General features: G+C 45.4%; 1 protein-coding gene and 1 long non-coding RNA gene across 17 annotated transcripts in view; both read left to right on the top strand.

Annotated features, from left to right (window-relative positions):
* The window catches only part of KALRN (kalirin RhoGEF kinase), a 653,035-nt gene that overhangs the window by 112,542 nt on the left and 513,828 nt on the right, over positions 1–26,665 (top strand). The gene's annotated exons all lie outside the window — the stretch shown is intronic.
* LOC125964529 (uncharacterized) lies at positions 11,660–20,500 on the top strand. Its single transcript, XR_007477628.1, has 2 exons — positions 11,660–17,884; positions 18,157–20,500. It is a non-coding gene; the product is annotated as an uncharacterized LOC125964529 (long non-coding RNA).

Here is a 26,665-nt window from a genome sequence, read left to right as displayed (position 1 = left end):
GGTAGAAGTAAATAATCGGCCCTCAATAAACATCAGCCTCCCTCCCCCACTCCATCTTAAAATCTTCCCTCCTCCATGTAGCCCCCTCCCGAGTGTTCTGTGTCATACTCAGCTGTGCTCCCACTGAAATCCTGTAGTGTTTATAATGGCAGAGACTCAGGCATGTCAGAACTGGAAGCATTGCTTAGTCCAAGTCTCATTTTAAAGATCAAGAGACTGAGGCTCAGAGACCTCGAGCGACTAGCCGCAGGCTGCGTGGATCCCATGGCGGCAGAGCCGGGTCCAGCACTCAGAGCCAGGACCCAGCAGTGTCTGTCGGCACGGTGCTGGCCTCTGCCCATCCGACACAGTCTGTGCGCTCCCTCAGCCCTGGGGCCGCCTCCACCCCCGCAGCATCCTGCGCTGTGCAGAACGCACACGCGGGAGGTGCTTAATAAATACCTGTTGATGGACTGTTTCTATGCGTGTGTATCTCAGTGCCCCGGTGGACTGTATGTTCCCCCAGGCGTGAAACATGCCAGCCTTTATGCTATTCTTTGTCCCTTTTGGTATTCAGTACAGACCTGGTTATAATAACTGAAGGTTAATTTCAGGCCCAAGAGCAAGGGTTTTTTCTTGCAGCCGGGCAGGAGGTCCTCTCTGTGGTTCCCAGGGCTGTCCCCACAATATTCTGACTGCCTCTGGTGAGTATGATTCTGTGCAGTGTCCATTTGTGAGCGGCTCCCAGGGGAGGGGGGGAGGGGCCCCCTCCCACTCCTCCGGCTTCCCCCCGACCCGCCCTGGCTCCCGGCTCCTCCCCCACTCACGCCCGGTGCGGTGCCGTGCTGCTGCTCTGGCTAAGAATAAATCGTCATGGTTGCATAGCAACGAGTTTGGTTTCCTTAACTCCTCCTTCTCCTCCTCCTCCCCCAAAAGTGCCTCAGCTCTAAATTTATGGTAGTGTGTCAGGAGATGCTGTTACCCCCCAAATGCCTCTGAACCCCAGCCTTGTTCCTCCGATAGCTGCTAGATTTACGAGGACAGAGCTGACTGCTTTGTTCACCCCTGCCTCTAGTACAGTTCTTGGCACATAGTAGGTGCTCAGGAATTATCTACTGGATGGTATGTGAACAAATCATTTTCTCAGAATCCCTACAGTTGCGAGGTGCTTCTGGGACTCAGAAATGTTACTTTGGACTCTGGGGTGGTCAGTGATTCACCTGTCTTGGCTGGGTGCCTCCCTCCTTCCTTTCTCCAGCCACCTAAGAAGCTGGTGTAACAAGAGAAGGCACATATCTCTTCATATGTTACTGGCATGTAGATGGCAAATACGTTTTCCTCTCTTTTCTGGAAGCTGATGATTCAGTCAACCCACATGGTTTATGGAGCCCAGTGGGAGGAACCAGTCTAATGGGGCTTCATGATTCTTGCCTTGGGTGAGCCTCTTTAGGGCTGAGGGCAGATTATTCTTTTTGTTGACAGGAGTGTGAGACTTACTTTCACTGGAGGATGATCCTCTGTGAACTTTGAAGTCACGAAGTACTAGGTTTGAATCCCAGCTCTGCCAATTGCAAGCTGTGTGACCCTCAGTGGGTCTCTTAACGTAGCTCATGGATTAGAAGAATTGTATGAGAAAACCCACAAATAGAGTCTAGCAGAGTGCCAGGAAACAGGGGTGCCCAAATAGTGCAAGTTTCCTTTTCCCCTTTTAGTGGGGAGACAGAAGCATACCAGAAAATGCCCGTTACTAGTGATAGAATGCCATCAGTATGCTAGTGGGCAGGGAAGGGGAGACCCAGGGGATGTCTGCTCTGGGGGGCCAGCGGAAGGTCTCTCCTTGGACCTAATGTATTTCCTTTTTTTTTCTTCCTGGTTTAAAACACAGCCACCCTGTGTTCATCTCCTTCCAAACATCCCCACGTAGCAACCCGAACTGCCTCTGTGTAGGTAGGCAGGCGTCAAGGAGGACTGGGAGGTTCTGGGTCCAGAGGGAGAGTGAAAGTTCAGAGGCTCCTCTGGGGTCACGGAAGGAGGTTTGAAGAGGAGGCTGGGGAGGGGCTGCTGTTCAGGTGGAAAGAGCAGCGGCAGCAGCAGCTAAGGGGGCAGCCAGAGGTCAGAAGCCGGGGCAGCTGCAGGCACACATTCTCAGGAGAGAACCTGGAGCTCAGCGAAGCTCTTCCCTGCCCCTTGGATAGCGTTGCAGATACTGCCTGGTCCGTGTGTCGCCTGTGCCTGCCCACAGTGGGCTGCCAGCATCTCATCACCCCCTCTAGGCCCACACATTGCATCACTTCCTCCTCCTCCTTCCCCCGTTCACCTCTCACACTGCCCGCCGCCTGCCTTCAGCAGCACAGCAGCGTCTGTTTACTTGACTTTTAAAAACAAGCCACTTGGTACTAAGCGTTCTCAGACCTCTGTCCTCTGTCGTCTGGAGTCTGAGATAGCATCGTGGTCCCATGGACCGCCAGAAAAACAATCGGGGAACAACCATTAGATAAACACAAAAGAGATGAGAAGACATGTTCCCATCCTGTGTGAGTGAGGCCAGTGCTCTTTGTGGGGGCCTTGTGGGTATGTATTCTAGAAAGTCCTGGAGTCTCCTGCTTGACAAAGGTGAGGATGAGCTAAGTTAGTCCTTTTTTAGGGCCAGTAATCCCTGGGAGAAACAAGCCCTCCTCCTACCAGGAGGAGGATGGACGGGGGATGTTTCTGGCTGGAGTTTAAGGCTGGACCTCGGGAGGAGATGCACGTTAGAGGTGAGGGGTCTGAGGAGACAAGAGTCAAGACCGTCTCCACATTTGCCACAGAGTCATTCCCACCCATTGAGTGAGTCATTCGTCCACTCAACAAACATGTAAGGCACATCTGCTAAGTCCCAGTGTGGGTGGGAGGGTATTCCAGATCAGTGGTTTTTCATCTTAGCTGTACATTGGAATTACTGATGGAACCTGAAAAATAATGATGCTCACGTTTCATTGCAGAACAATTACATTACAGAAAAGTCTCTGGGTCTGGGAGGCAGGCATGAGTATTTTTTTTGGAAAGCTCCCCAGGTGATTCCACTGTGCAGCCAGGGTAGAAAAGCACTGGTCTAAATGGCCCGAGGCTCATTCCTGTAACAGCGCTCATTGCCCCTTTCTGTCTTCTGAGGGACAGGATGAAGATGTGACTTGCAGTCACAGATGTAGCGGGTGCTCCATGGCCAGTTCGCATAAACGTTTATTGAGCAGCCATCATGGGCCCAGCTGTAGAGAGAATAACAGTATACCCTGGAAGTGTATTAATATGCGCACTCCATTTCCTTGAATGTTTATCTGGTGAGCCAGAGCCAGCTTTTCTGATGAATGGGATTTTCTGTGATTTGTCCTGTCTTGTCCCTCAGTAGAAGAGAAACAGTGACTATATCTAGTGCATTTCAGTTAAATGGAGATGAAGCAGGTGGTGAAAAAGACAAACACAAATCGATGGAAGGCAGGTAAATAGGGAGGGATGCTACAGGGACAAAATGTGTTCATTAGGCAGGTTTTCACAAATGCACTATCAAGTGGTCTAAGTTGTGAAAAAGTAGAAGGAAATAATATACCTGTTTAATATTTGGATTATCAGCAAGGATTTGAGCCCCTGTGAGGCACCTGTCGTATGCTAGGCACAGTGGACGTGACCCTGGCACTCAAAGAACATGCAATCTTGGGAATTAAAATTAATATAAAAAATAGAGATTTTTAATTACTCATTTGTGTTTTATGACTGTAATGTTATTAGGAACTTGGAGGAAAAGCTACAAAAGAGGCAGTACTCAAAGTGCAGTCTGTGGTCCAGCTCTGCCAACTGTTTGTTATTAGTCAGTAATGAGAAGTACAGAAATTGAAAGGAAGCATTTAGATACTTTTATAGCAATTTGCCAGAGTATTTTTGTCTGTTGAATCTAAAAATTAAAAAAACAACAACTGGGCCTTATACTTGTTTTAAAATTGCCTTTCTCAAGTAATTCATTTTCATTGTATTTTACCAAAGTACCAATCTATAACAGATGGGATTAAAAAATGAAAAAAACAAGCTCAACTGGTCCTTTACCGCAGATGGTTTGAGAAGCTCTGGTTAGACTAGCTGGAAATCTGAGACGCCATGGCATGCTGAGAGGTACCAGCAAGTGGGGGAAGGACAGGTGCTCTGTTTGAAGTTGGAAGGGGAGGAAGAGTGTGTCCTTCCTCTTGCAGGAGGCGGAGGCTCCAAGACCATGAGCATTTACTGAGTTTTTAGTAGATACTGGAGCTTTATATGTGCTTTGTATGAATTACTTCATTGACTCCTCTCACAGCCCTATGTGATAACAGTGCTTTCCTCCATCCCTGTTTTGTGGAGTCTAGAAGAGGGCAAATCATGTGCTCAGGCCACCACAGCTGGTGAGGGATGGGCCTGCATTTTAAAGCCAGGTGTGTTGGACTCCGGAGCCTGATGGCTCATGACCCCCCACCCCGAGGCCACATAGTCCCTCTAGGTGACAAGGAGCACAGGCCACAAACTCTGACCATCCCGTTGTTCCAGAATAGGAATGAGGAGCAAGCCCTGTAGATTCAGAACACAGAGCTCAGCGTTGCCCTTCCAGAAAGGTGCCCTGCCTCCTAGGGAGGGGCAGGGTGTGCATATTGATTGGACAGTTCTGCTCTCTTCTCCTCGGTGCTCATTTCCAGAAGTATTTCAGTAGATGGACCCACCCTGGTTCGGGCCTATTTTTAGAATCTGAACTGTCCTGTCAGCAGCTTTTGCCAGTGTCATCTCATCTATCCATTTATTTTTAAACTTTTAATTTTGAAATAATTATAGATTCATAGGAAGTTGCAAAGAAACACACAGGGAAGTCCTTGCACCCTTCACCCAGCATCCCCCACTGTTAACATCTAACACAACTATAGTACAATGTCAAAACCACATTGGTAATCGGCATTGGTATAATCCACAGACCCACCCATCTACTTTTGGTCTATTAATTTTTTAAAAAAGACTTACGTTTTAAGAGTCTTAGGTTCACAGAAGAATGGAGACGAAGATACAGAGATTTCCCACTTACACCCTGCCCTCCCCACATGCCTACCCTCCCCCATTGTCTGCGTCCCCCACCAGAGTGGTATATTTGTGACAGCTGATGAACCCACATCAACATGTCATAATCACCCAAAGTCCATAGTTGACATTAAGGTTCACTCTTGGTGTTGTATATTCTATGGGTTAAGACAAAAGTATAATGTTATGTGTCTACCATTAGAGTAGCATACAAAGTCGTTTCACTGCCTTAATCCCATGTGCTCTGCCTCCCTCCCCCTAACCCCTGGCATCCACTGATCTTTTTACTGTCTCCATAGTTTTGCCAGAATGTCATATAGTTGGAATCATACAGTATACAGCCTTTTCAGATTGACTTCTTTCACTCAGTAATAGGCATTTAAAGTTCCTCCATGTCTTTTCATGGCTTGATAACTCATTTCCTTTTAGCTCTGAATAATATTCCATTGTCTGGATGCACCACAGTTTATCCATTCATCTATTAAAGGACATCTTGGTTGCTTCCAAGTTTTGGCAATTAAGAATAAAGCTTCCATAAACATCTTTATGCAGGTTTTTGTGTGGACATAAGTTTTCAGCTCCTTTGGGTAAATACCCAACTTTAAGATGCTTCTCTTAAAGCATCTTAAAGTTGATGCTTTAAGAGAAGCATCAACAAGCCACAGTGTACCTGGAGGAGGGAGACGGTGGGTGGTCTGGAAGCCAGGTCATATCCAGATTGTTCATAGGGACTCGTGTAAGAGTCTTGTGTGTAGATACCATGCATTATTTAGATCTCCTGTCTTAGCACATAAAGCAATATGAGGCACGTAGTTGACCCTCAACAAATGTTATTTGAATTGTCTTTGATTCAGAGCAGAAAATGTGTGTATAAACCTAATGGCTGCCTTCCATATTGCTGGACCTCCAATGTGGAGGACGGGTGAGATTTATCTATGCCCCCCATTGCTCTTGAAGGCAGAGCTAGGATTAGTGAATGGGAGAAGAACATAAGGGGAAACATGCCAGCTAGACTTATGGAAGAACTTGACGAAGAAGGGGAGCAGTGCAGCAGAGAAGTTTGTATTTGTAGTTGACTCGCCTACACTGGAGGTATTTAGCCAGTAGGAGATCATCAGGGATGACTGGAAATGATTCCTGCATTTTTTTGATATTGGACCAAATGGCTTTAATGGAAGCCTTTCCAGTTCCTTGTTTCTAAGATTCTAAGAGCGTGCAGGCATGCACAGAAATAGGACAGTTGGATAAGCAGACCAGTTTATGGGTAGAGGGTATTCACGGGGTTTGAGGTGACAGCAAAACATTCTAATGGAAGAACACCTGTACATTTTGATGATTTTTTTTTTTTTAAAGGAAAGTCATAGGCAGCCAAATATAAGACCCTTTCTTTCAGCTTCTTTGGGTAACCTGTGGAATTTGCCCAGGACAACATCTGGAGTTAACTGGGAAATCAGATACTCATCTTTCTTTCAGGAAGCATTTGGCAACATCAGCTCCAGAGAAAATTGTGGGAGCTGGATTCTGACTACGGCTGACATGTTTTTGTCATGTTAATCATTTATTGAAATTAAGGAGAAGATTATCGCAGTTTCTCTTCCAGGAAATGAAGCAGGCACTGAGTTAATCAGATTACTTCCAGGTGAAAAAGGAAAAAAAAAAGGTCAAGGTGCTTAAATTAGGCCATCTGAGAAGGTTATTACATACTCATATATGAGTATCCTGTAAGGTATGAATTTAAACGATTTATGTTTTTATTTCATTTTAGCTGCCAAGAAAGACACAAACTTGTCATATCATATGTTTTAAAAGCTCACAAAAAGAAAACTAATCTTATTTTCATCTATATATTTTTTAAAGTAGGGAAGGGAACTTTACATATATTATTTCATCAATTTTCACAATGATTCTGATGGTATTAGGTATTATTGCTGTTTATGGCCAAGGAAACTGAAGCTCAGAGCAAAGTAACTTGTTCACTAGATGTGTCTTCACAAAGTAGAGTTGGGATTCAAAGCCAGGTCTGTTGGATTCCAAAGCCAGTGCTCTTTATGCTTTAGTACTGGGGACATGTCATCTCTAGCAGCATCAACCTTACCATGTTTGTGAATGGATTTCAGAGCTATATGGTGTATATTTCAAAGCCACAAGTGTCAGTTCCATCTGCAGGGAAGGCTGCCTGGATGGAACATGTTTCCATTGTTGCTGATGACCTTTGTGCAGTGGAGTTGGACTGAGGCATTCAGACCATTGCTAACACTCAACAGCTAATTGCCCCAGTCTTGGCTCCTTCCTGTGCCTCTCCCCGCTCCTCCCAATGCCTCCAGGATGCATGATCCTGAAGATGTGAACACTGTTCATGGGCTGGGACACGGTTTCCAGCTTGCCTGCTGCCCCATGTCTAACAGTCCTAGCCTAATTTTTTTTAGGTCTTGGGATTATGTTCTTATTCTCACAAGCAGGCTTGGAGAGAAGCCAGGAGACCTCATGGTAGAGGAGACAGAGCACTGTGCCTGAGTGTGTCTTGTCCTCGCAGTGTGACTTTCCGGTCCTGTGGCTTCAAGAATTACCTTAGCTGGCTGAGCCTCAGTTCTTTCATCAGCAAAAAGGGGGTAGTAATAACCTTTTTCTTAGCGTGAGCAGAAGACTCAGGTGATAGTAGTATCTGGGCAACTTTGTAAACCATAGGCATTGTACAAATGTAAGTCTGGTGGATGGAAGAGAATGATCCCGTCCCCTGGAAAAGCTTTTCTCCAGAAGGGGCAGAAGCCAGCACATGGAAAACATGAGCTCTTTCTGGCCAGCCAGGCTCTGTTTCACTAGAGCGGCTTTGGTCTCTGTGGCCCCTCTTTTTCCTGAACACCGTGGCTGTTTTTCTTGGCTTGAATTATTGAGGCAATTGCTCCCAATCTTCCCTTTCCAATGAGCATGAGGCTGTTAGACCTGAACAATGGTCGCTGGCTGAAGCCTTCCAAAGATTCTGATTGGGTAGATTGTGTTCTACTCCGCTTAATTTGCTTGCTGGCTATGTAAATACTAGGGCGGTTACTCTTCATTAGAGGGTGTTAGCCAAGAAAGATTGTATTTTTAAAAACTCATATATTAACATGGGAAAAAAAGTGTAAACCAAGCAAAATTTAACAATTTTGATGTCCTAAATGCTTCCAGTGAAGACTAAAAAGCCTCTAACGTGTGTTTGCTCAATAAATAAGATGGTGGCTTCCAATTTTTTCTGAAAGTGGGGCCTATATCTTAAATAAATAAAAAATCAAATTTTCATTTGAGAACAGAATAATCTGAGCAATTAGAAGCTGTCAATTTTGCTGTCATTTAGTAGAATAGGTCTGGATTGGCGAGGTGGAATTTATGCCCGTCCCCCAGCCCCACATGGACTTTACGCCTTCAATTTATTTTGTGTCTATATAACCTCATTGTAAACTTTTTTTTTTTTTACCAAAATATAACATACATCTGGTAAAGTACACAAATCCTAAGTGTACAGCTCAGTGAATTTTTACCCAGTGAGCATACCTGAGAAACCAGCATATGGATTAAGAACCAGAACGTTACCAGCACCCCAGAACACTGGCCCACAAGGGTCCCCTTCCCTTCACTAGTCTCTCCTCTCAAGGGCAATATCTAGGGTGACTTCCAGCACCATAGATTAGTTTGCCCGTTTTGACACTTTACATAAATGGTATCTTAAAGTATGTTCTATTTTGTATGTGTCCTCTTTTGTTCAGCATTATATGTGAGAGATTAATCTGCACTGTGTGTAGCAACTGTATGTCATTTTCATTGTGATGTAATATTCTACAAATACTACAATTTGTTTATTTTACTGTATAAGGAATATGGGTTGTTTCCAGTTTGGAGCTATTATGAATAAAGTTGCTGTGAGCACTTTTGTATAAGTCTGTTGATGAATGTATGTTCCCAGTACTGTGGAGTACAAACCTGGGAGAGTAATTACTGAGCTCTAGAGGATGCTTATGTTTAGCTGTAGTAAGTACTGTCAAACATCAATAGTTTCCTAAAGTAGTTATAACAATTCACATCTCCACCAGGAGGTAGGAGACTTCCAGTCGCTCCACATCTTTGCTAATACTTGGTGTTATTTGTCTTTTCCATTTTAGCCCTTCTGGTAGGTATATAGTAGTGCCACATTGTGGGTTTGCTTTTTGTTTTTTGCTTTTGTGTTTCCCTGATGATGAATGAGGCCAAGAACCTTTGCATACGTTTATTGGCAGTTTGGATGCCCTTTTTTGTAAAGTGAATCTTCAGTTGTTTTGCTTAGTCTTTGCTATTGAAGGGATCTGCTTTTTTCTTATTGAGTTGTAGGAGTTCTTTATATATTCTGGATATGAGTCTTTTGTGGAATATATGCATTGTGAATATCTTCTTCCAGTCTATAGCTTGGCTGTTCATGCTCTTTATGATGTATTTGGATGAAATACATTATTCATTTTAATGTAGTACAGTTTTAATCTACCAAGATTTTTTCTTTTACAGTTAGTGCTTTTTGTGTCCTATTTAAGAATCTTGTAAATAGAGCTGCAATGAACATTTTGGTACATGACTCTTTTTGAATTATGGTTTTCTCAGGGTATATGCCCAGTAGTGGGATTGCTGGATCATATGGTAGTTCTATTTTTAGTTTTTTAAGAAACCTCCATACTGTTCTCCATAGCCAGGACATGGAAGCAACCTAAGTGTCCATCATCGGATGAATGGATAAAGAAGATGTGGCACATATACAAAATGGAATATTACTCAGCCATAAAAAGAAACGAAATTGAGATATTTGTAGTGAGGTGGGTGGACCTAGAGTCTGTCATACAGAGTGAAGTAAGTCAGAAAGAGAAAAACAAACAAATACTGTATGCTAACACATATATATGGACTCTAAGAAAAAAAAAAGTCATGAAGAACCTAGGGGTAAATCGAGAATAAAGACACAGACCTACTAGAGAATGGACTTGAGGATATGGGGAGGGGGAAGGGTGAGCTGGGACGAAGTGAGAGAGTGACAGGGACATATAAACACTACCAAACGTAAAATAGATAGCTAGTGGGAAGCAGCCGCATAGCACAGGGAGATCAGCTCGGTGCTTTGTGACCACCAAGAGGGGTGGGATAGGGAGGGTGGGAGGGAGGGAGACGCAAGAGGGAAGAGATACGGGGATATATGTATATGTATAACTGATTCACTTTGTTATAAAGCAGAAACTAACACACCATTGTAAAGCAATTATACTCCAATAAAGATGTTAAAAAAATTAAATTAAAATTAAAAAAAATCTTTGTCTACCCTAAATTTTTTTTTTACTGAAAGCTGTATTGTTTTACTTTTCACATTTAGATCTATTTGGAAGTGCTTTTTGTGTATAGTGAGGGAAAGATTCTTTTTTTTCTTCTTCTTCCTGTTTTGCCATCCAATTGACTCAGTCTTTTGTTAAAAAGAGTATTCTTTCCCTTCAGCACCGTAGTGTCACTTTTGTCATGAATCAAGTGATACATATATGTCTGTGGATCTGTTTCCATGCATTACAATTTGGAAGTGCCACCAAGTAATTGGTACTACTTTGAGTTTGATTTTATTGGATAAGTGGCTAGTGAGATCCTTGGCACAGGTATGATGGCTGAGAGGCCAGGGCAAGATCAGAGGTCCAGGAAGTTCCCAGATATAAAACCCATTGACTCCCAGACTGTATTTAGGTATACTTCTCCAAATAAAATAACTCTAATAGAATCATAGTGTGTAGTAGTTAACTGTCCTCTCCATTAGAAGATAGATATACCATAAGAAATAGAATTGATAGGAGCACAATACTTAGTTTCAAGTTAAATACAATTTCTCACAAGATTCAACTGACAATGATCGTTACTTTATCTAATGCCACTTCTCCTCATAATAAGGGAATGCTTTCCCTCAAAATAGGCTTAGCTGGTGCTTATTCTTGGGGTTTATCACATCTGCCTGATTGTCATGCTGACATTGGATACCCAGAGCCTCTAATTGCTTGCTTATTTTAATGACTCTGTGGAGGGCCTTTTGTTTGTGTCCAGCTACCTCTAGCAGCCTGAAATCTTCCAAGTTTTCTACGATCCTGAGGCAGCTGGGCCTGAGGTGCTGCTGAGGGGTGTTTCTCCTCAGGTGGGTGAGCACCCCTTTTTTAAGGGCCCAACCCAACTCAGACTACGGAGGGTATGGGTCGCTGTCAGATCCCCAGCACATCCAGATAATACAGCTCCTTTCCAGCAGTGACACCCAGCGTGGTCGATGAAGTGCAGTTCTCCTTCCTAGGGGACTTGGACCTGGTCCAAGCACATTTAAGCTTAGAGAGTTATCCCTCACTCCTGTTCCCCTGTCCTGGGTGACTTAGAAGTCTGAGCTGCCATGAATGGGAAACATCGTTCAGCAAACAATGAAGCAATAGTTTCTTTGTAAGTTTCCATTTGGTCAAGGAATACAGTTGAGAATCTTCTATATACCATCACTCAAAATCTGTTCCCAGCCCTGAGGGCTTGGATGACTTCTGACTGTGTTAAATGATAGATTCTGTTTAAACTTGGGGCCTGACAAAAACCTTACTAATGCTTGACCGTTTGACCACAACTCTTGCCCATTGCTGTTCCCTGCCATGGCTGGACTTAGCTGGTATTTGGTGATAAGTGTCACTTGTCTGTCCCTGTATTGTACCCCCCTTTGTACCTTCATTGTGACTTGAGCTCATCTATGGCCTGTTAACCAGGATGACTCCAACTCCAACCTGATGTCAGGTTTTGCATAGTAACATCCAAACTGGGCACCTGCTAAAGCCCTAGTTGTCCTACCCAAGTTCTTAAGTATCTTGAGATGCTACTCTACTGCCCCAGGGTCTGCCATGGAGCTGGGGAGAGAGCAGTGCCCTTGCTGAGAGAGAATTAATCTTTTTTGCATAATGCCATACACATGTTGGGATTCTGGGCTCCCCTGTGCCTAATGGCAAAAGGTATAACAGTGACATGGAGTTAAGACTGTGGTATAATGTCCCCATAATTGTCATGTCTTATTTCAATCAGCAAAGTGTCCCGGTCACCACAAATCTTTGCCACTCCAGTTGTTGCATAGCTTTAATCTCATCCACTCGTTTTCTCTGTGTGTACACAGAATGGCTAGAGGTTTTATTTTAGACGCTTTAACTTCTGTTCTTTTAAAACGGGCATTTAAGAAAGACTCTTCTGTTTTGTTTGTTAAACTTTTTTTTACTAATCTTTGCACGTTTAAAAACCATTGTGTATAACTGAATAATAGGCTTTCAGAACCCAGAGATATTAGATATCATTAGTCCAATCTTCTCATGACTAAATAATATTGTGAGATTTCTCTCCCTGGAGATATTTTTAAATGTCTTTTACAATCACAGGAAGTCAGAGCTGGAAGAGAACTGAGAATTGTGTGAGGCCAGAAATCTCATTCTACAGATGAGGAACCTGAGACTCTGAAGAGGCAATGGCTGGATCACACGGATAGCGGTGTGATGAGATCCGAGTCTCCAGACCCTCCAATCTGGGGGTCTTTGCCTGTGTAAACAAGGCCGCTTCCCACTTCCAATTTTGCTTCATAATCGTTACCCAAAGACAGCTAGGAATCTCTCATAGCATTTGTCAATGTGCTTGTCGTGAAACATTAGTCCATGCCAGGATTTAAGTTAACATAGAACTAAGCCAAAATGTACCTTGGGCAAGAGCCATGAATCCCAACGCGAGTGGGCTGGGATAAGTAGTTATATTAATAAAACCCTTCCCATCAAAAGTGTGAGTCAGATTCAATATATGAATACCATCGAGAAGTTACACACAGAGGGAGTTTAATTTTAGTCCAAACAGATCACCCATTTGCATCTCCCTTTGGAAATAAAGGGGGTGGAAGTTATGTCTTTCAAGTTTGATTGATGAAAAAGGGAAAACAGTCTGGAGGAGGGTCCTTTCCCTGTGGCCTGCTATCCTGTGTACCACCTAGCGGAGCTTGAACTTCCAGGCCAGTGGAGGTGGACGTGGAGAGTGTGCCTTTTCTCTCCTTTGCCTTAGCTGCGCTCGGGAAATTCCACATCTCCCCCTTTCCCCTGTGCTCCTGCCCCGGGCTCTTTCCTGAGACCTGCTGCTCCTGGCTGGTACTGTGGCTGTGAGGCCTGTAGGAGCTTCCTGAGGTGGCGCACCGAACTTTTCTTACGGAGAAAGCCATCCTCGTGTTCCTTTGAGCCCCCTTCTGCTCACTTTTTTCCAGGAAGGCCTAAGGCGAGAAAAGAGGCTCAGGGATGTGCCTTGAGGACTGCAGAAGTTATTCTGCCTCCCACTCTCTGGGCTTGCTCCTGCACCATCCATGTTACCTCCACCCTGCCCTCTGCTCCTTAAGGTCCCAAGCAGGGGAACCTGGGGGCCCGTGAGGAGGATAGAGAAGGTGGAGGTGTATTACAGCCTCCCCTGGGCTTTGCGTCTGGTGACTGGAGGGACCCTGCTGGAGCCTTATGGGAGAGACAGCCCACCCTTCCTGGGGAGCTCTCAGTCTCACGGGGAGATGATCACCACCTGTCTGGTGGCCTCCCGTGCAAAGCAGTGCCCTGAGCAGGGGGTCGCTTCGCTACCTCCTGGATGCCAGCGCCAGTACTGGGGAAGTGCAGTGGTGGGAAGAAGCTGAATCTGAACTGAGGCCATGATTCTGCCCTCTCTGGACAGGCTGTTGTCCATAAGAGGCATTTGTTATGTTGATTTGCAAAGTACTGCTGAGCTCCTCTTTGGGGATTTTTGTCCGAAGGGTATCTCCGTTCCTGGAATTCATTGAAAGCCCTCCATGATGTGCCCTCTGCAACTCATCAGGTTAATGGGAAGGGAGGGTGGAGGGCAGCCAGGATGCCCCACCCCCAGCCACGTCGGGATGGCTATATTGACTGCAGAGTCTGACGGAAGGTTGAGGCCACGAAGGGGATTCATGGATAGCAGAGGAATAAAGCTCTGGCCCTAGAGCCTGTCTCCTTAACTGGGCTCCCAGCCAGTGTTTCCTTGCCAACTCCCTACTCCCCCCAGTCCGTCATGCACACCCAACTAGATCTGGCTTCCCCGAACACCACTTAGTCAAACCCCCCAATTGCTTAGAAAACCTTAGTAAGTCCTCTTGGCCTGGACTCAGAGCCCTACGGGATCAGGTGCACATCCACAAGCAGTTGCCTTTACGACCTTAGCACTGATGGAGGCTGCCCTTTGCAGTGGGGCCATCATCTAGCCAGCTGGGGTCTGCTCACAGTCCCTGGAAAATTCTACGCTTTTTTGTGTCTTCTTGCCTTTCCCCACATTGTCCCCATGTCTTCTGCTCCTCCACTGCTCATGCCCACTTCCTCCTTCAGTACCTCGGTCTTTTCCTTGCTTTGCTCATCCCGCCATGCAACTGTCCATTTCTCTATTGTACACTAAGTCCCCTGAGGGCAGGAACCCTGTAAGCTCCAGTGCAATGCTGAGTGTGAGTTGAACGCACGCTATTTCTTGGGTGAATGAGGAGAGATGGAGACTTGAAATGATGAACCCTCTGTGGGCAACTTAGTATTATTTCCTCCTTGACCTGGTGTTCATGCACCCATTTATAGTGAGGTCTGGAGATGTTGAATGGGGTAGGGAGAATGGAGGCAGATGCCTCAGAAACGGTTCTAACAAGGCAACGGTCAAGAGTAGGATTGAAATAGAGAAGGTGCTGGAGGCAAAAACAAACAAAGAAAACAAGAAACTGGATTTAACATACCTTGGAGCTGGACGGTGGGTATACTGGGTTGAATAAGTGTTCTCTGAGAGTTCAGGTCTACCCACAAACCTCAGAATGTGACCTTATTTGGAAATAGGACCTGTGCAGATGTAATTAGTTAAGGTAACAAGGGGTTGTACTGGATTAGGGTGAGCCCTAAATCCTATGATTGGTGTCCTTGTAGGAAGAGCAGAGGATTCATGGAGAAGAAAGCCATGTGAAGGGGGAGGCAGAGATGAGTGATGGAGCTGTATGCCCAGAAATGACAGGGATTCCCGGGCTCTAATATAAGCCTGGAAGAGCCAAGGATGGCGTCTTCCCTAGAGCCTTCAGGCGTTGCCACCTTGATTTTGGACTTTTGGGCTAAACTGTGAGACAACAAATTTCTGTTGTCCAGTTTGTGGTAATTTGTTGTGGTAGCCCTAGGAAAGGAGTACAGTGGGGTTCAACGTGCACTTGGGGTGTATGTATCACAAATTCAGGGGATCAAATGCTTGGGTGCCAGTGGGTGTGCAGTACCGTGACCAATGTTGTGATTCTGTCTGTGGTAAGAAGTCTGCACTTATCATTCGTGATGCCATTTTGCCCAGAACTACATAGGGGCAAATTCACTTGGAAGCTTCTGGTCACCTGAACGGAGGTGCCCTGTGAGGCACTTGGGGCATCTTGAGCTTGATGGGAAGTCATGGACAGAGCCACCCCTACAAGGCACAGGAAGGACAAATCACACCAGGCAGGATCTCTTGGGCACTCCTATAATTTTTTGTTTGTTTTTTTTGTGATACGCGGGCCTCTCACTGCTGTGGCCGCCCCCGCCGCGGAGCACAGGCCCTGGACGCGTAGGCCCAGCGGCCACGGCTCACGGGCCCAGCCGCTCCGTGGCACCCGGGATCTTCCTGGACCGGGGCACGAACCCGCGCCCCCTGCATCGGCAGGTGGACTCGCAACCACTGCGCCACCAGGGAAGCCCTGGGCACTCCTATTTTTATGCAGAAGAAATCTGGCTAAAACGATCCTCAGGAATAGAGACCTTCTCTCTTCCTGTGCACTGGGAAGAGGAGAGAGAAGGGTGATGGGGAGTGTGTTATGGTGATTTTGTGAAGAAGTGAATGGGGTGTGGGTTTATCTTGACGCAAGTGAAAAAGGAAAGGAAGAAAAAAAAAGTGCTCAACGACCAAGTTGGCGTTTGCAGTGAGTGCTGTGTAAGAGAGCTGCCTTTTTTTCTGGGCCACCAGGCAGCTCTGGCTTTCTGTCCAAAGCAGTGAGAACCCCACAAAGCAGAGGGTGGGACAAGGGACAGGTCTGCCCTTGGAGGGTGTCCTTAGGCACCAGTGCAGAGCCTTCTCACATCCCCCTTCTCAGTGTTAGAGGTGGTGAGGTGTCATGAGATGTGCACTGGAAGCCTAGCCCGGTTCCACCCATTGTCACGGTTCAGTTGGGGTGAGCCTGTCCCCCTCTCAGAGCCTTGGTCTTCTTCCTTATACAGGAGGCAAGTGAGGTTGGTGTGGGCATTGAGGAAGAACTTTGTGAACCTTAAAATGCTAGATAATATTGTATCTTAGAGTCCTCCCCAGGACTGAACAGGATGGTGGGTGGAGGCCCCGTCCTTTGGGGTTCTGGGGTGGCTCATAGACTGTGTGAAAAGTAGTGCAGGTTTCAGCTGGGGAAGATGAAGTTCTGGAGACACATGGTGGTGCTGGCTGCACAACAGTGTGAATGTACTTCATGCCACTGAACGGTACACTTAAAAATGGCCAAAACGCTAAATTTTATGTTAGGTATCTTTTACCATGAACAAAAATCACAAGCACTTTCCCCCCATAAACAAAAGAGTACAGATACTGGACCAAGCTGATAGTCAAGTAAATTTGACACTCTGGGTGTTAACAGGGTGACTATTGCACTTTGTGGTGAATGCTCACGATCATTGTGAGGAATTAACCCTGTTTACTGGGACTCAATTAATACAATATATTCTTATTTCTTTTGGAAGGCCCTAGGAGCTCCCTTGGGAGGGGGTAAAACAGACCTCAGTCATTGGAATGAAATGAACTGTAAACCGTGCTTAGTACCAGATGATCTGAGATCACCTCGCTGGTTCTACCTCTGCCCTCAAGGTTATGCTCCCTCCTCAACTCTACTCTTTCCTCTTTCTTCCTTCCTTTTGGTTCACAGTTTACTCTTTATCCCAGGAGGTCAGGGGAGACATGGGTTTGCATCGACAGAACACAAGTATGTGAGTGTCATGTGGCCTCATGCACTTCATCAAAAATGTCCTGTACTATCACGGACCCTGGTCCTCTGGCCCAGACTTTGCTCCTAGAAGTGAGAGCTGTTTGCACCTATCCCAGAGCATTTCATTCTCCAGGCCTGTGGGCATCTGCATCAAAACCTCACAGCATCACCTCCCAATTTTCTCCTTTCTCTAGCTGCTTCTGAAGATCAGAACCACAGGCACTGCCTGGTGGCCTCTCTGTTTCTGAGGAGTCCCCTACAGAAAATAACCCAGAAAGGGGCTGAAAGATGGATGTCTTTGGGATTGAGAAATTGTTTCATTGTAGCATGAAATCAAATGTTTGAAGTTTTGTGTTCATATATTAGGACCTGTCTCGTGCCTACCCCGCATCACCTCTGATAACGATGCAGAGCCCTGTTGAATGCAGAGCTGCCTGTGGTGCCTGACGATCTGAGTCGTGCACAGAGCCAGACATGGCTCTCAGGGGTGATGGCTGCGTGAGTTCCTGCCTTCAGGGCAGACAGCCCGTCTGCTAAGAGTGGGTTGGGGCAGGAAAACTCAGTGCCTTTCTTGTGGGCTTCTTGTTGTTGGATTTTGCTCCACAGGTTGGAGGACAAGTCCCAGTCCTCCTAACTAGGCCTTTAGAGTCTGGGTGGTGTGGATGCTCGCTGCAGGCTTGGAGGCTAGAAAGCAAGGACCTCCCTGCCTCATGTGGTCAGGGGAGGCAGGAGTAAAGCCGGTGTGAAGGTGCAGGAGTTGGAAGGAAGTTGGAAATCAGCTCCTTGAGGCCCTTCACTCTGAGATTCACAAAGGAAAAAGAGATGTCTCCTCACTGCAAGGTAAGAGTTTAAATTTATCTAAACCGAATATCACAGTCTATTTTAGCTGCAGTGGCATATTTCCATAATGTATGTAAATTATATTTGAATTCTTGTGAAGCTGTGCTCGGAGGCGAAGTCAAACACCCAATCTTACTACTGAGGTGGGGCCTTCAGAGCTGGAATACTGCTTAGTGTCCTCTGAAGAGGCTGTTATCAGAGTTTATATGCTGGAGAAAGTTGTCTAGAAACAAGAGAGGCACTAACTACAGTTTTGTCCTTTTTCTCCTTAGCAAAATGGAACCTCCTTCCTGCACATGAAGCCCTTCCTCACTGCAGGTTATTCCAAAGGAGAGGAAGACACATGACCTCCACATACCATCCAAGGAAATAAGCGTGTTTAAAGGAGATGAGCGCACCTTCACGTGTGGGATGTGTCTGCTGCTTAAACAGTTCTTCGTGAGTGAAAGAAGGTGCACGAAAGAGAGAACGCCGGCACCTCCTCCTAGCACTCAAATCCCCATTCCTGCTGCTGCCGTGTGTGAAGCCGCAGCATCCTCACCAGGGCCATACAGGGAGCAAATGCAAACTACCCATAGACCCTTTGCTGTATTCAAAACACATCATAAATAAGGCGATGTTTGAAGATGAGAAGGACTTAAAAGGAGCGGTGTGTTCTCCTGGCCTGTTGGTTTGAGTGCCTGAAAGTGGACCTTGGCTAGAGCCCCAGGTTCGGAAGACATTCTTAGCAAACCTCTTTAGAGTGAGGATGTGAACACAGGGGCAAGGGAAGCCTCCATGGAGAGCAGGCAGCTCCTGCAGTGGAAGGTTGATCACTTGCACAGAGGGAAGGAACCATGGATTCCATCATATAACACTTGAACCATCTTTTGTGTTTCCAGAATCATTAAAAATAGATGGGCACCTCCATGTATGAAGTAGATGAAGTCTTCCAGAGAAGATTGGTAAAGTATTTGTTTTGACAAATCACCTTGCAAGTGATGTGAAAGCAGTTTGGAGAAAATGTCCTCATCTCATTCTACATCAGAGTGTGCATCCCGTAGCCTAAATCTGTTGATGACATTAAAAAATTTTTTTATTGGTTCTTTATAGATCTTTATAAGCTGGATGTACTCCAGAAGATAGGTAGGAGAGATTCTAAGAGATGTAGAAAAATAGGTTCAAGAATTGAGGCTTCATAATAGGTAAAAGGAAATGATACAAAGGTAAAAGAAGAAATGTATAAATATTACAACAGGGCACCGAATTTTAGGATCTTTACTCAGGGATTGAAAAAAATTGGATAAGTTTGTAAAAGACACTGAGAAGCTGTAGAAAAAAACTGGATAACATAGAGGATTGATGTCCTTTTGGGAGTTTAAGAAAAAAAATAAGTTATTCAAGAAAGTAATATCTGAGGATCTTAAAGGACTATATAAAATGTAATTTCACAGCTTAGAAAGATAACTTGGTTCTGGGAACTCTTATCTCTATTCCTGACAGTGGTAATGTTCTGGGTCTAATCTTGGAAGATCCTGAGACAATTTCAGAGGATTTCCGGCTTGAAGAACACAAACTGATGACTGTCCCGATGAGCTTGGTCCCTTTAACATCAGAAGTGGCCACTCCTAGGCTGGGTGGCCCTTGACCATGGTCCTTGACCATGGTCCTCATATTTTTCACCTACAGGTTTGCTCTGGGCCAACTTCCAAGCCTGTGCTCCTCCTTCCAAGCTTCCCTGCACGCAGTCTTCTTCTGGGCCACTTGGCTGGTTTTTTAATACCTGAGGATTTGCTCCCATCTCTGCATGACCAAGCCTTGGCCAAGCCACTATTTATGTTGATTCAGTTGCAACATTTGCTCCTACTGGGGATGGTCACAGCTTTCATAGCTTACACATGGTCTAGCTTGAAGCCAGTCTCTTCTGTGGTCATTCTGAGCAGCAAGAAGCACTGTCTTTTGGATTCACTGCAGAACTCACACACCACAATAAACAAAGTCAGTTTCTATAGCTATCGCTGCATCCAGATTGGACATTGACCTTTGCTGAGCCACCCCTTACTTCTGTTTCAGATAAACTCATCTGGCAATTAAAATCTCGGTGCACTTCCTCCAACTTGTCCAGATGAGAGTAAAGTGAAAGACTCATCAAGAAATGGAGAAGAACCACATGGCTGGCCCCTGCTGCTTGAATCTTGGATCTTGAGCCCAAAGATGACAGTAAAAATGCAGGTGGCACTGCTGCTACATTTGCCCGGCACACCCGTAAAACATGCAGCATATTTTAGCCTTCAGTGTTGGACTGGTATTTCCAAATATAGGCTCAAAAAATCCTCAGGTGTTTGATTCTAACGTAGAGCCAGGGATTCTGTCCTGCAAATGCATCCTGCAGCACAGGGAAAGGACCCAGTCCTCTGTGTCTCTTGCTTCAAATTCTTCCATCTTCTGGAGGCTGGAGAAAGATGTGTGTCTACATCTTGAAATATGCGCTTTGAACAAGAATTACTAACCTGTAGAAAACCTGTCTTACTTTGAACAAATTCTGTTTACAGAAGCCTATCGGAACATCAAAATAAAGCATCAGAAGGTCATAAACTAAGGAGAAAACCTGAAAAATAAAGTTCTATGTGACCCAAACGGCTTTTGATTACTGTGGATTTTTATTTTCTATCCTTTTCCTCTTTTATATTTCTCTTCTAAAATGAAGTGCTCTTTCATGATCTACTTAATATTGTAAAAAATGCCAAGTCCGGAAATTAGGACGGCTTTTCTTATTTAGTAACAAGCAGCAGTGTGGTGTGGTGTGGAGAGCTTGGGTTCCAGTTCTGCCTTTGCTGCTAACCCTGGCCAACCTGGGCCTTGGCACCTCTTTGATCCTCTCTTTTTATATCTATCTGTAAAATAACGAGGCTCTGGGGGGATCTTTCTGGCTCTAAAGTCCTTCAACTCTGTATTGCTGGTGGTTTCTCCTGTTTAGATGTTTCTAGATTTCTCATAAACTGTCCTAAGAGCCAGAGTTCAGGAGGGATGGAAACTTGTGACCCCATTTGCAACAATGTTCAAAACTTTCAAATGCAAACGTAGGTAATTAATTTGTCATCATTGCCTGAATATATTATACTTTAAAAATACTGTATTCTAAAATATAATCTTTAGAAAAACAAACCTGTTACAGGAAATAAATAATCGTTACTACTTATCTCAAATGCTTCAGGGCCCCTCAGTCATCACCTGCAGTGGTGGTTTTTCAACCCTGGCCATGCATTAGCGTCACCCAGAGAGCTTTTAAATGTACTGGTGCCTGCCTTCCGCCTCAGAAGTTCTGATGGAATTGGTCTGGTGCGGGGCCAGGTACCAGTATTTTTAAGAGCCAAGTTAAGGACTAGGGACCTGCAAAATCAATTCAGTTCCTGAGGCTGGTGTATAAGGCCTCCTATGGGTGTACCTACTTGTCCTCCATGCTGACTACCTGTCTCCCCTCCAACGTGCCATCATGTTCCACATGTATTGTTTCACATTTCCACACCTTTGCAGCTGTCATTATTGCCTAGAATGCCATTACCCTAAGAAGCCTAGTCTTCTTCTTGACTCCCTTCTTGCAGTGAAGCTTTCTTCATTAGCATAGTTCCTATAATACTTTGTAATGGCCTGCTTTGCAGTCATCTTCCTGTATTGTAAATATTGTATCCATAATGTATTTTATTCATAAATCTGATCATATCTCTCTCATGCTTAAACCTCCCCCCCAGTGCCTTCCCGTGTGCTAGGAATACCATCCGTACCTCTTAGTGTGGCCTGTCAGGCACTACATAATCTGAACCTGCCTCTTTCTCAGACCCCTTCTCCTACCATGCTGCAGCCAGTCTTCTGTTCCCAAAACCTGCCAAGCTTGTTCTCATCTCAGGGCCTTTGCATGTGTTCTTCCCTCTCTGGGGCATCATTTACCTCTTTCCCAACAATCAGGCCTTAGCTCAAATGTCGCTTCCTTAAAGCGGCCTTTCCTGGCCACCAGAGCTAAAATAGCACATCCCCTACTCCACCTGTCATGCTCTAGTGCTACTGTTTTTATGTTCTTTTAGGACTTATACTATCTGAAATGATAGTTTTATTTTGTATGCAGATTATTGAAAGCCTTCCATTAAATGTAAGTTCTATGAAGATAAGAACTTCTCTGTCTAGTAGGGGCTCAATAAATATTGAACGGTTGGATGTTATAAGATAATGCGATGGCCAGCGTAGTGACTGGAAGGAAGGTATTCAATACATGGTTGATGAGTGAACGGTTATGGGTTACAACAGTATGACTGGATGTCTCTAAATAATACTAATAAACATTAGACTGTCATACATATTCATTCTTCTTAATTTCTAGTTTAAAAAACAGGGAAAACAAAGATTTTTCTTGCAGCTTTGGTTGTATGAGGCCTTCTGCCCACATTCAGCAGGTGTTCAGTGAGAACTGTTCCACACGTAGTTGTATTTTTGATGTATTTGCTGGAGGAGGCGAGCTCCATATCCTTCTATTATGCCATCTTGATCTGGCTCCCCCCAGATTTTTTTCTTATTACAAGAAAATTAGATTCTGTCTCTCCGTAACTTCGAAATCTTCATTTCTAGGACCTACACCAGTGGGCACTCCCTCTCACTAGGGATCCACCCAGCAAACAGCAAAGGAAAGATGTTCTTCTGGGAACCAGTTTGGCTAGAAGCCCCCAATTTAAACTGGGACCACTGAGCTAATATGAGAGGAAAAGGTGGTTTTTTGCACATGTAAATTTGGAGGTTTTCAAATAGGTGACCGATGAGTGAAGATGGAGGTAGGCAGGAACAAGAGAGGACCGCAGGGCTCTGCATTGAGCGTCTGGGCCCAGCACTCCCGTAGCTCTTTCCCCACGGTTTAGCCCCAACCTGTGGGCCTCTGTGGAATCCTTGAGGAGGAGATTCAAGGTGACAGATGTAACTTCTTCTCCCCAGCTTGGCTCTCGCCCTGGGATACCTACAGGTGGAGAATAATTGGGAAAGTTGTCAGAAACTTTGGGAGCAAGTATGGGATAACAGTGGACTCCCTAAAGAACACGGATCCGTCAGGTATAATCTGAGGAGAAAGGGGTAACTAGTCTGTTTTCCCATCTGTAAAATGACAGGGCTGGGCTCGATGGTCTTTCGTGGCTCCTGTGTCCAACCTGCTCAGTCTGTAAACATTTGTAAGCATTTTGTTATTGAAGTGATCAACATCAAAACTGTAGGCAAAAGGCAATCCAGTTAGCCTTTTCATCACATGATTCTTTCAGCACATACGCCGGGTATCCTCTGTGTCAAATTCCATGACACCCTTTGGTCTGTGGGATGATAGCAAACTGAGACAGTAAATTACCATTGCAGTGAGGTCTGGCTGGGAGGCTATTGTCTTATACAGTAGCCACTAGCACATGTGGCTATTAGAATTTTTTTACAATTAAAATAAAATAAAAAATTTCAGCTCCTCAGTTGAGTTATTAGCTACATTTCAAGGGATCAATAGCCATGTGTGTGCCTGGTAAGGACAGTATTGCGCAGAACAGATATGTGTGTGTGTCCGTCATCACAGCAAGTTCTATTGGACGGTGCTGGTTTAGAGGGCGTCCCTGCTAATCATGAGAAATGCCTAGTTGGAGAACACCTGAGACCCCATCCACCTCTAAGACTGAGTGATTCTGTGGCTTTGTGTTGGGAGGATCAGATTCCTGCTCTTCCTCTGCTGAAAGCCTTTTGGTCTCCAAAGGTGTTGAGGCTGGTAGAGAGGGACAAAACAACTGCAAGGAGTTCCTGTCTGCCTGAGGACATTGTCATTCACCTCAAGGACTGCAGCAAGATTAAGAGATGATGAGATGATACTGGAAAGCCCTTAGAAAAGTTGAAGAGTCGCCTGGGTGTAAGGCATGATGATTGTTAAGTGAGCGCATTAGATACAAGGCAACTTGGTCCTGGCCCCTCCTTGACTTCCATCCCTCCAAACCAATCCAAGTGAAGTTGGAGTTGAAGCAGTGGGATTTGGTTGCCATTGGCAACTGACTCTCTACCTTGTTGAAGCCCTGGGAACCTGGGTTAGAGAGAATGTGGGACAGTTCAGGGAAGAGCATGGAGAGCTGGCTTCTGCTTGGGAGAGTTGTTTGCTTTGGCTTTAAGGGAGCTCCCAGAGTGGTGGTGAGAATCCTAAGGTGCACCTGGATCAGGGACTCAGCCAGGTTTGAAAAGCAGAGGACGCTCCCTGGGGAGAGGCTTAGTGGTGCCACCCTCTTTCCCAGGTGAAGAGTGAGCTCATAGAAAAGGTGACTTTGTCTACCCCCTCTGCATGTCCCTCTGCTTCTTCTTATGTCTTTTCATCATGGTCTAAACTCCTGTCGTGACAATATAGTATATTAAACATTGTATTAAAAAATGCATCTTTTTTTTTTTTTTTTTGCAGTACGCGGGCCTCTCACTGTTGTGGCCTCTCCTGTTGCGGAGCACAGGCTCCGGACGCGCAGGCTCAGCGGCCATGGCTCATGGGCCCAGCCGCTCTGCGGCATGTGGGATCTTCCCGGACCGGGGCACAAACCCATGTCCCCTGCATCGGCAGGCAGACTCTCAACCACTGCGCCACCAGGGAAGCCCAGAAAAAATGCATCATTTTTGATGACTGTGGTAACTACATTCACATGCCCTCTAGTTTGGGTTAGGTCTCAGTGGGCCTCTGATGGAGGAGGACTCTGGGAGTGATTTGGAAGACAACCCCATCTGGCACCATTGTCAACCCTACCACCAAACATGGCACTGTGCTGGAAGCTATAGGAAACAAGTGACTGAGGCACAAACTCTGTCCTAGGTAGGCAAACACCCAAACATAGGCAGGTATATTCAGAATACATACTAAGAGAGTACAACTCTAAATGTTGACTCTTGAGTGGAAAGTCATGGACGTTGATTCAAATCCTATCTATGGACTGTGTTATCTTAGGCTCCATTAGCCTCAGTTTACTCATATGTAAAATGAAAATAATAATGTCTTACTCAGAGGGATGTTGTAGGAATGAAAGATGAACACATGTGTAAATGACCAAACAGAAGGCTTGGCACAGGGAGTCACTTAACAAATTATTTCCATTCTCTTATGAGGAGTCAGTGCTGTGATTTGGATGGCAGCGATGGAGCAGCCATAGGTAGTCCATGCTTGGAGACTGGGTACCATTCCATTTCACTAAGCATGTGGGCTCTGGGCTGTCTAAATGACAGGGCAGGGGTAGGGGTGTGTGTGGGTTACTGTCAGGGAGGCCTTTCCACACGATAAGGGCTCACAGGTATGAAGGAGCCTATTTCTCTTCAATCCTGAGCCAGTGGTTGATATTTTAGCAGCTGTAGCTTCTGCCCAGCTGTAGGCTCTAGTTGGGCAGGGGTTGATACTTGTGGACAATCTAAAACTACCCTGCAGTAGAATCCCAGGGATTGGTGGAGGGGCAGTATGTTTACTTTTAGTGGGATGAGAGGAGGATCTCCATGGTTCCCTGGTGCCTCACGTTCAGTGAAAAGCTGCTCCAGTCACTGGTATTGATTAGTCTCTGATGGAGATGTGGTTCTCTTAGTTCAATTTCCCATTTTACTGTAAAATACCAGCGTATATTTGTGTGAGAAAGACCAGGAAGGAGTTATGACCAACAGTGGACTGACTTTCCTGTCCATAGGGGAGCAGGTGGGGGAAGAGTTGGGGGAGAGTCTCTCTGGGACTCTCCGTTGGCCTGGATGTGGGAGTGGTGCCTTGCTGGAGTGGGTCCAAGGAAATTAGGATTAGAGTTTTTTCCACTCACGAAACTAGATATGGAGGGGAGAACAGTCCTAACGTGGGACCAGTGTTCTGAGTACAAGAGGCGAATGCCCATTGTTGGGTATGAGGTGTAAGGAGAGAGGAGGCTGGCTTGGATAAAGTGCAACCCAGAGCATTTCAGAGTTCCCTTCTCAGAAAATACCTTGGCAAAGCCTTGGGTAGCTGCCCGATCGCTGCGTAGAGGTAGTTGGGATGTACAGGAAAAAACAAGAACAAGCAATGACACAGAGATGTAGTCCATCACTCTGGTCCTTTCCAACCACATCAAGCTTCAAGACATGCCTTTATCCCAAGGAACCCTTACCTCCTCCCCGGCATCTCACATACTGTTCTCTGGGATGGAAGATGTTGAACTTTTGGGAAGGAACTGTACATTTAGTCAACATCCATTGTGTGCCACACACAATACTGGGCACTTTGTTATGTCATTTTACTTTTCATAACATCCCCATGATCAATGCACGTAAACTCCCAGTTTTACAGATTAAGAAACAGAGACTCAGAGGTGTGAAGTGCCCTGCCCAGGGCCACACAGCTGCCGAATACGTGTTAGTGCTGGGATTAGATTTCCAGATCTCACTTTAGCATCAGATCATGGAGAGCCCCTAATGTCAGGTTAAAAGTTGGGAATTCTTCAGAAGGCGACAGAGAGTTGTTGTCTGTGACCAACAGCTTGATAAGTGAGAGAAGACATTTTCCTCTTGAGTATACATGGAGGAGTTGTACATCAATAAAAGCAGTCTCTAAACCTCTCCCATTTTTATGAGCCCTTGGGAAACCCTTGGGTTCGGCTCTTCTTTACGCAGTCAAAACTGTATGTGCCGTCTGGCTCCAGTCTTGGGGTTTCTTGAGCCTGCAGAGTCTCAGGCCATGAGCCATGTCAGCTGCCTTGCCTGAAATGTACTTTACAGTCTTCCTCAGTTCCCACGTGCTTTATGCTCTCAGAAGTGATGGATGTGTGCGCT

The sequence above is a fragment of the Orcinus orca genome, chromosome 5, assembly GCF_937001465.1.
Source record: "Orcinus orca chromosome 5, mOrcOrc1.1, whole genome shotgun sequence".
In the NCBI taxonomy this organism is placed as follows: domain Eukaryota; kingdom Metazoa; phylum Chordata; class Mammalia; order Artiodactyla; family Delphinidae; genus Orcinus; species Orcinus orca.
Note: the sequence above shows the minus strand (reverse complement) of the source record. Positions and strands in the feature narration are given on the sequence as shown.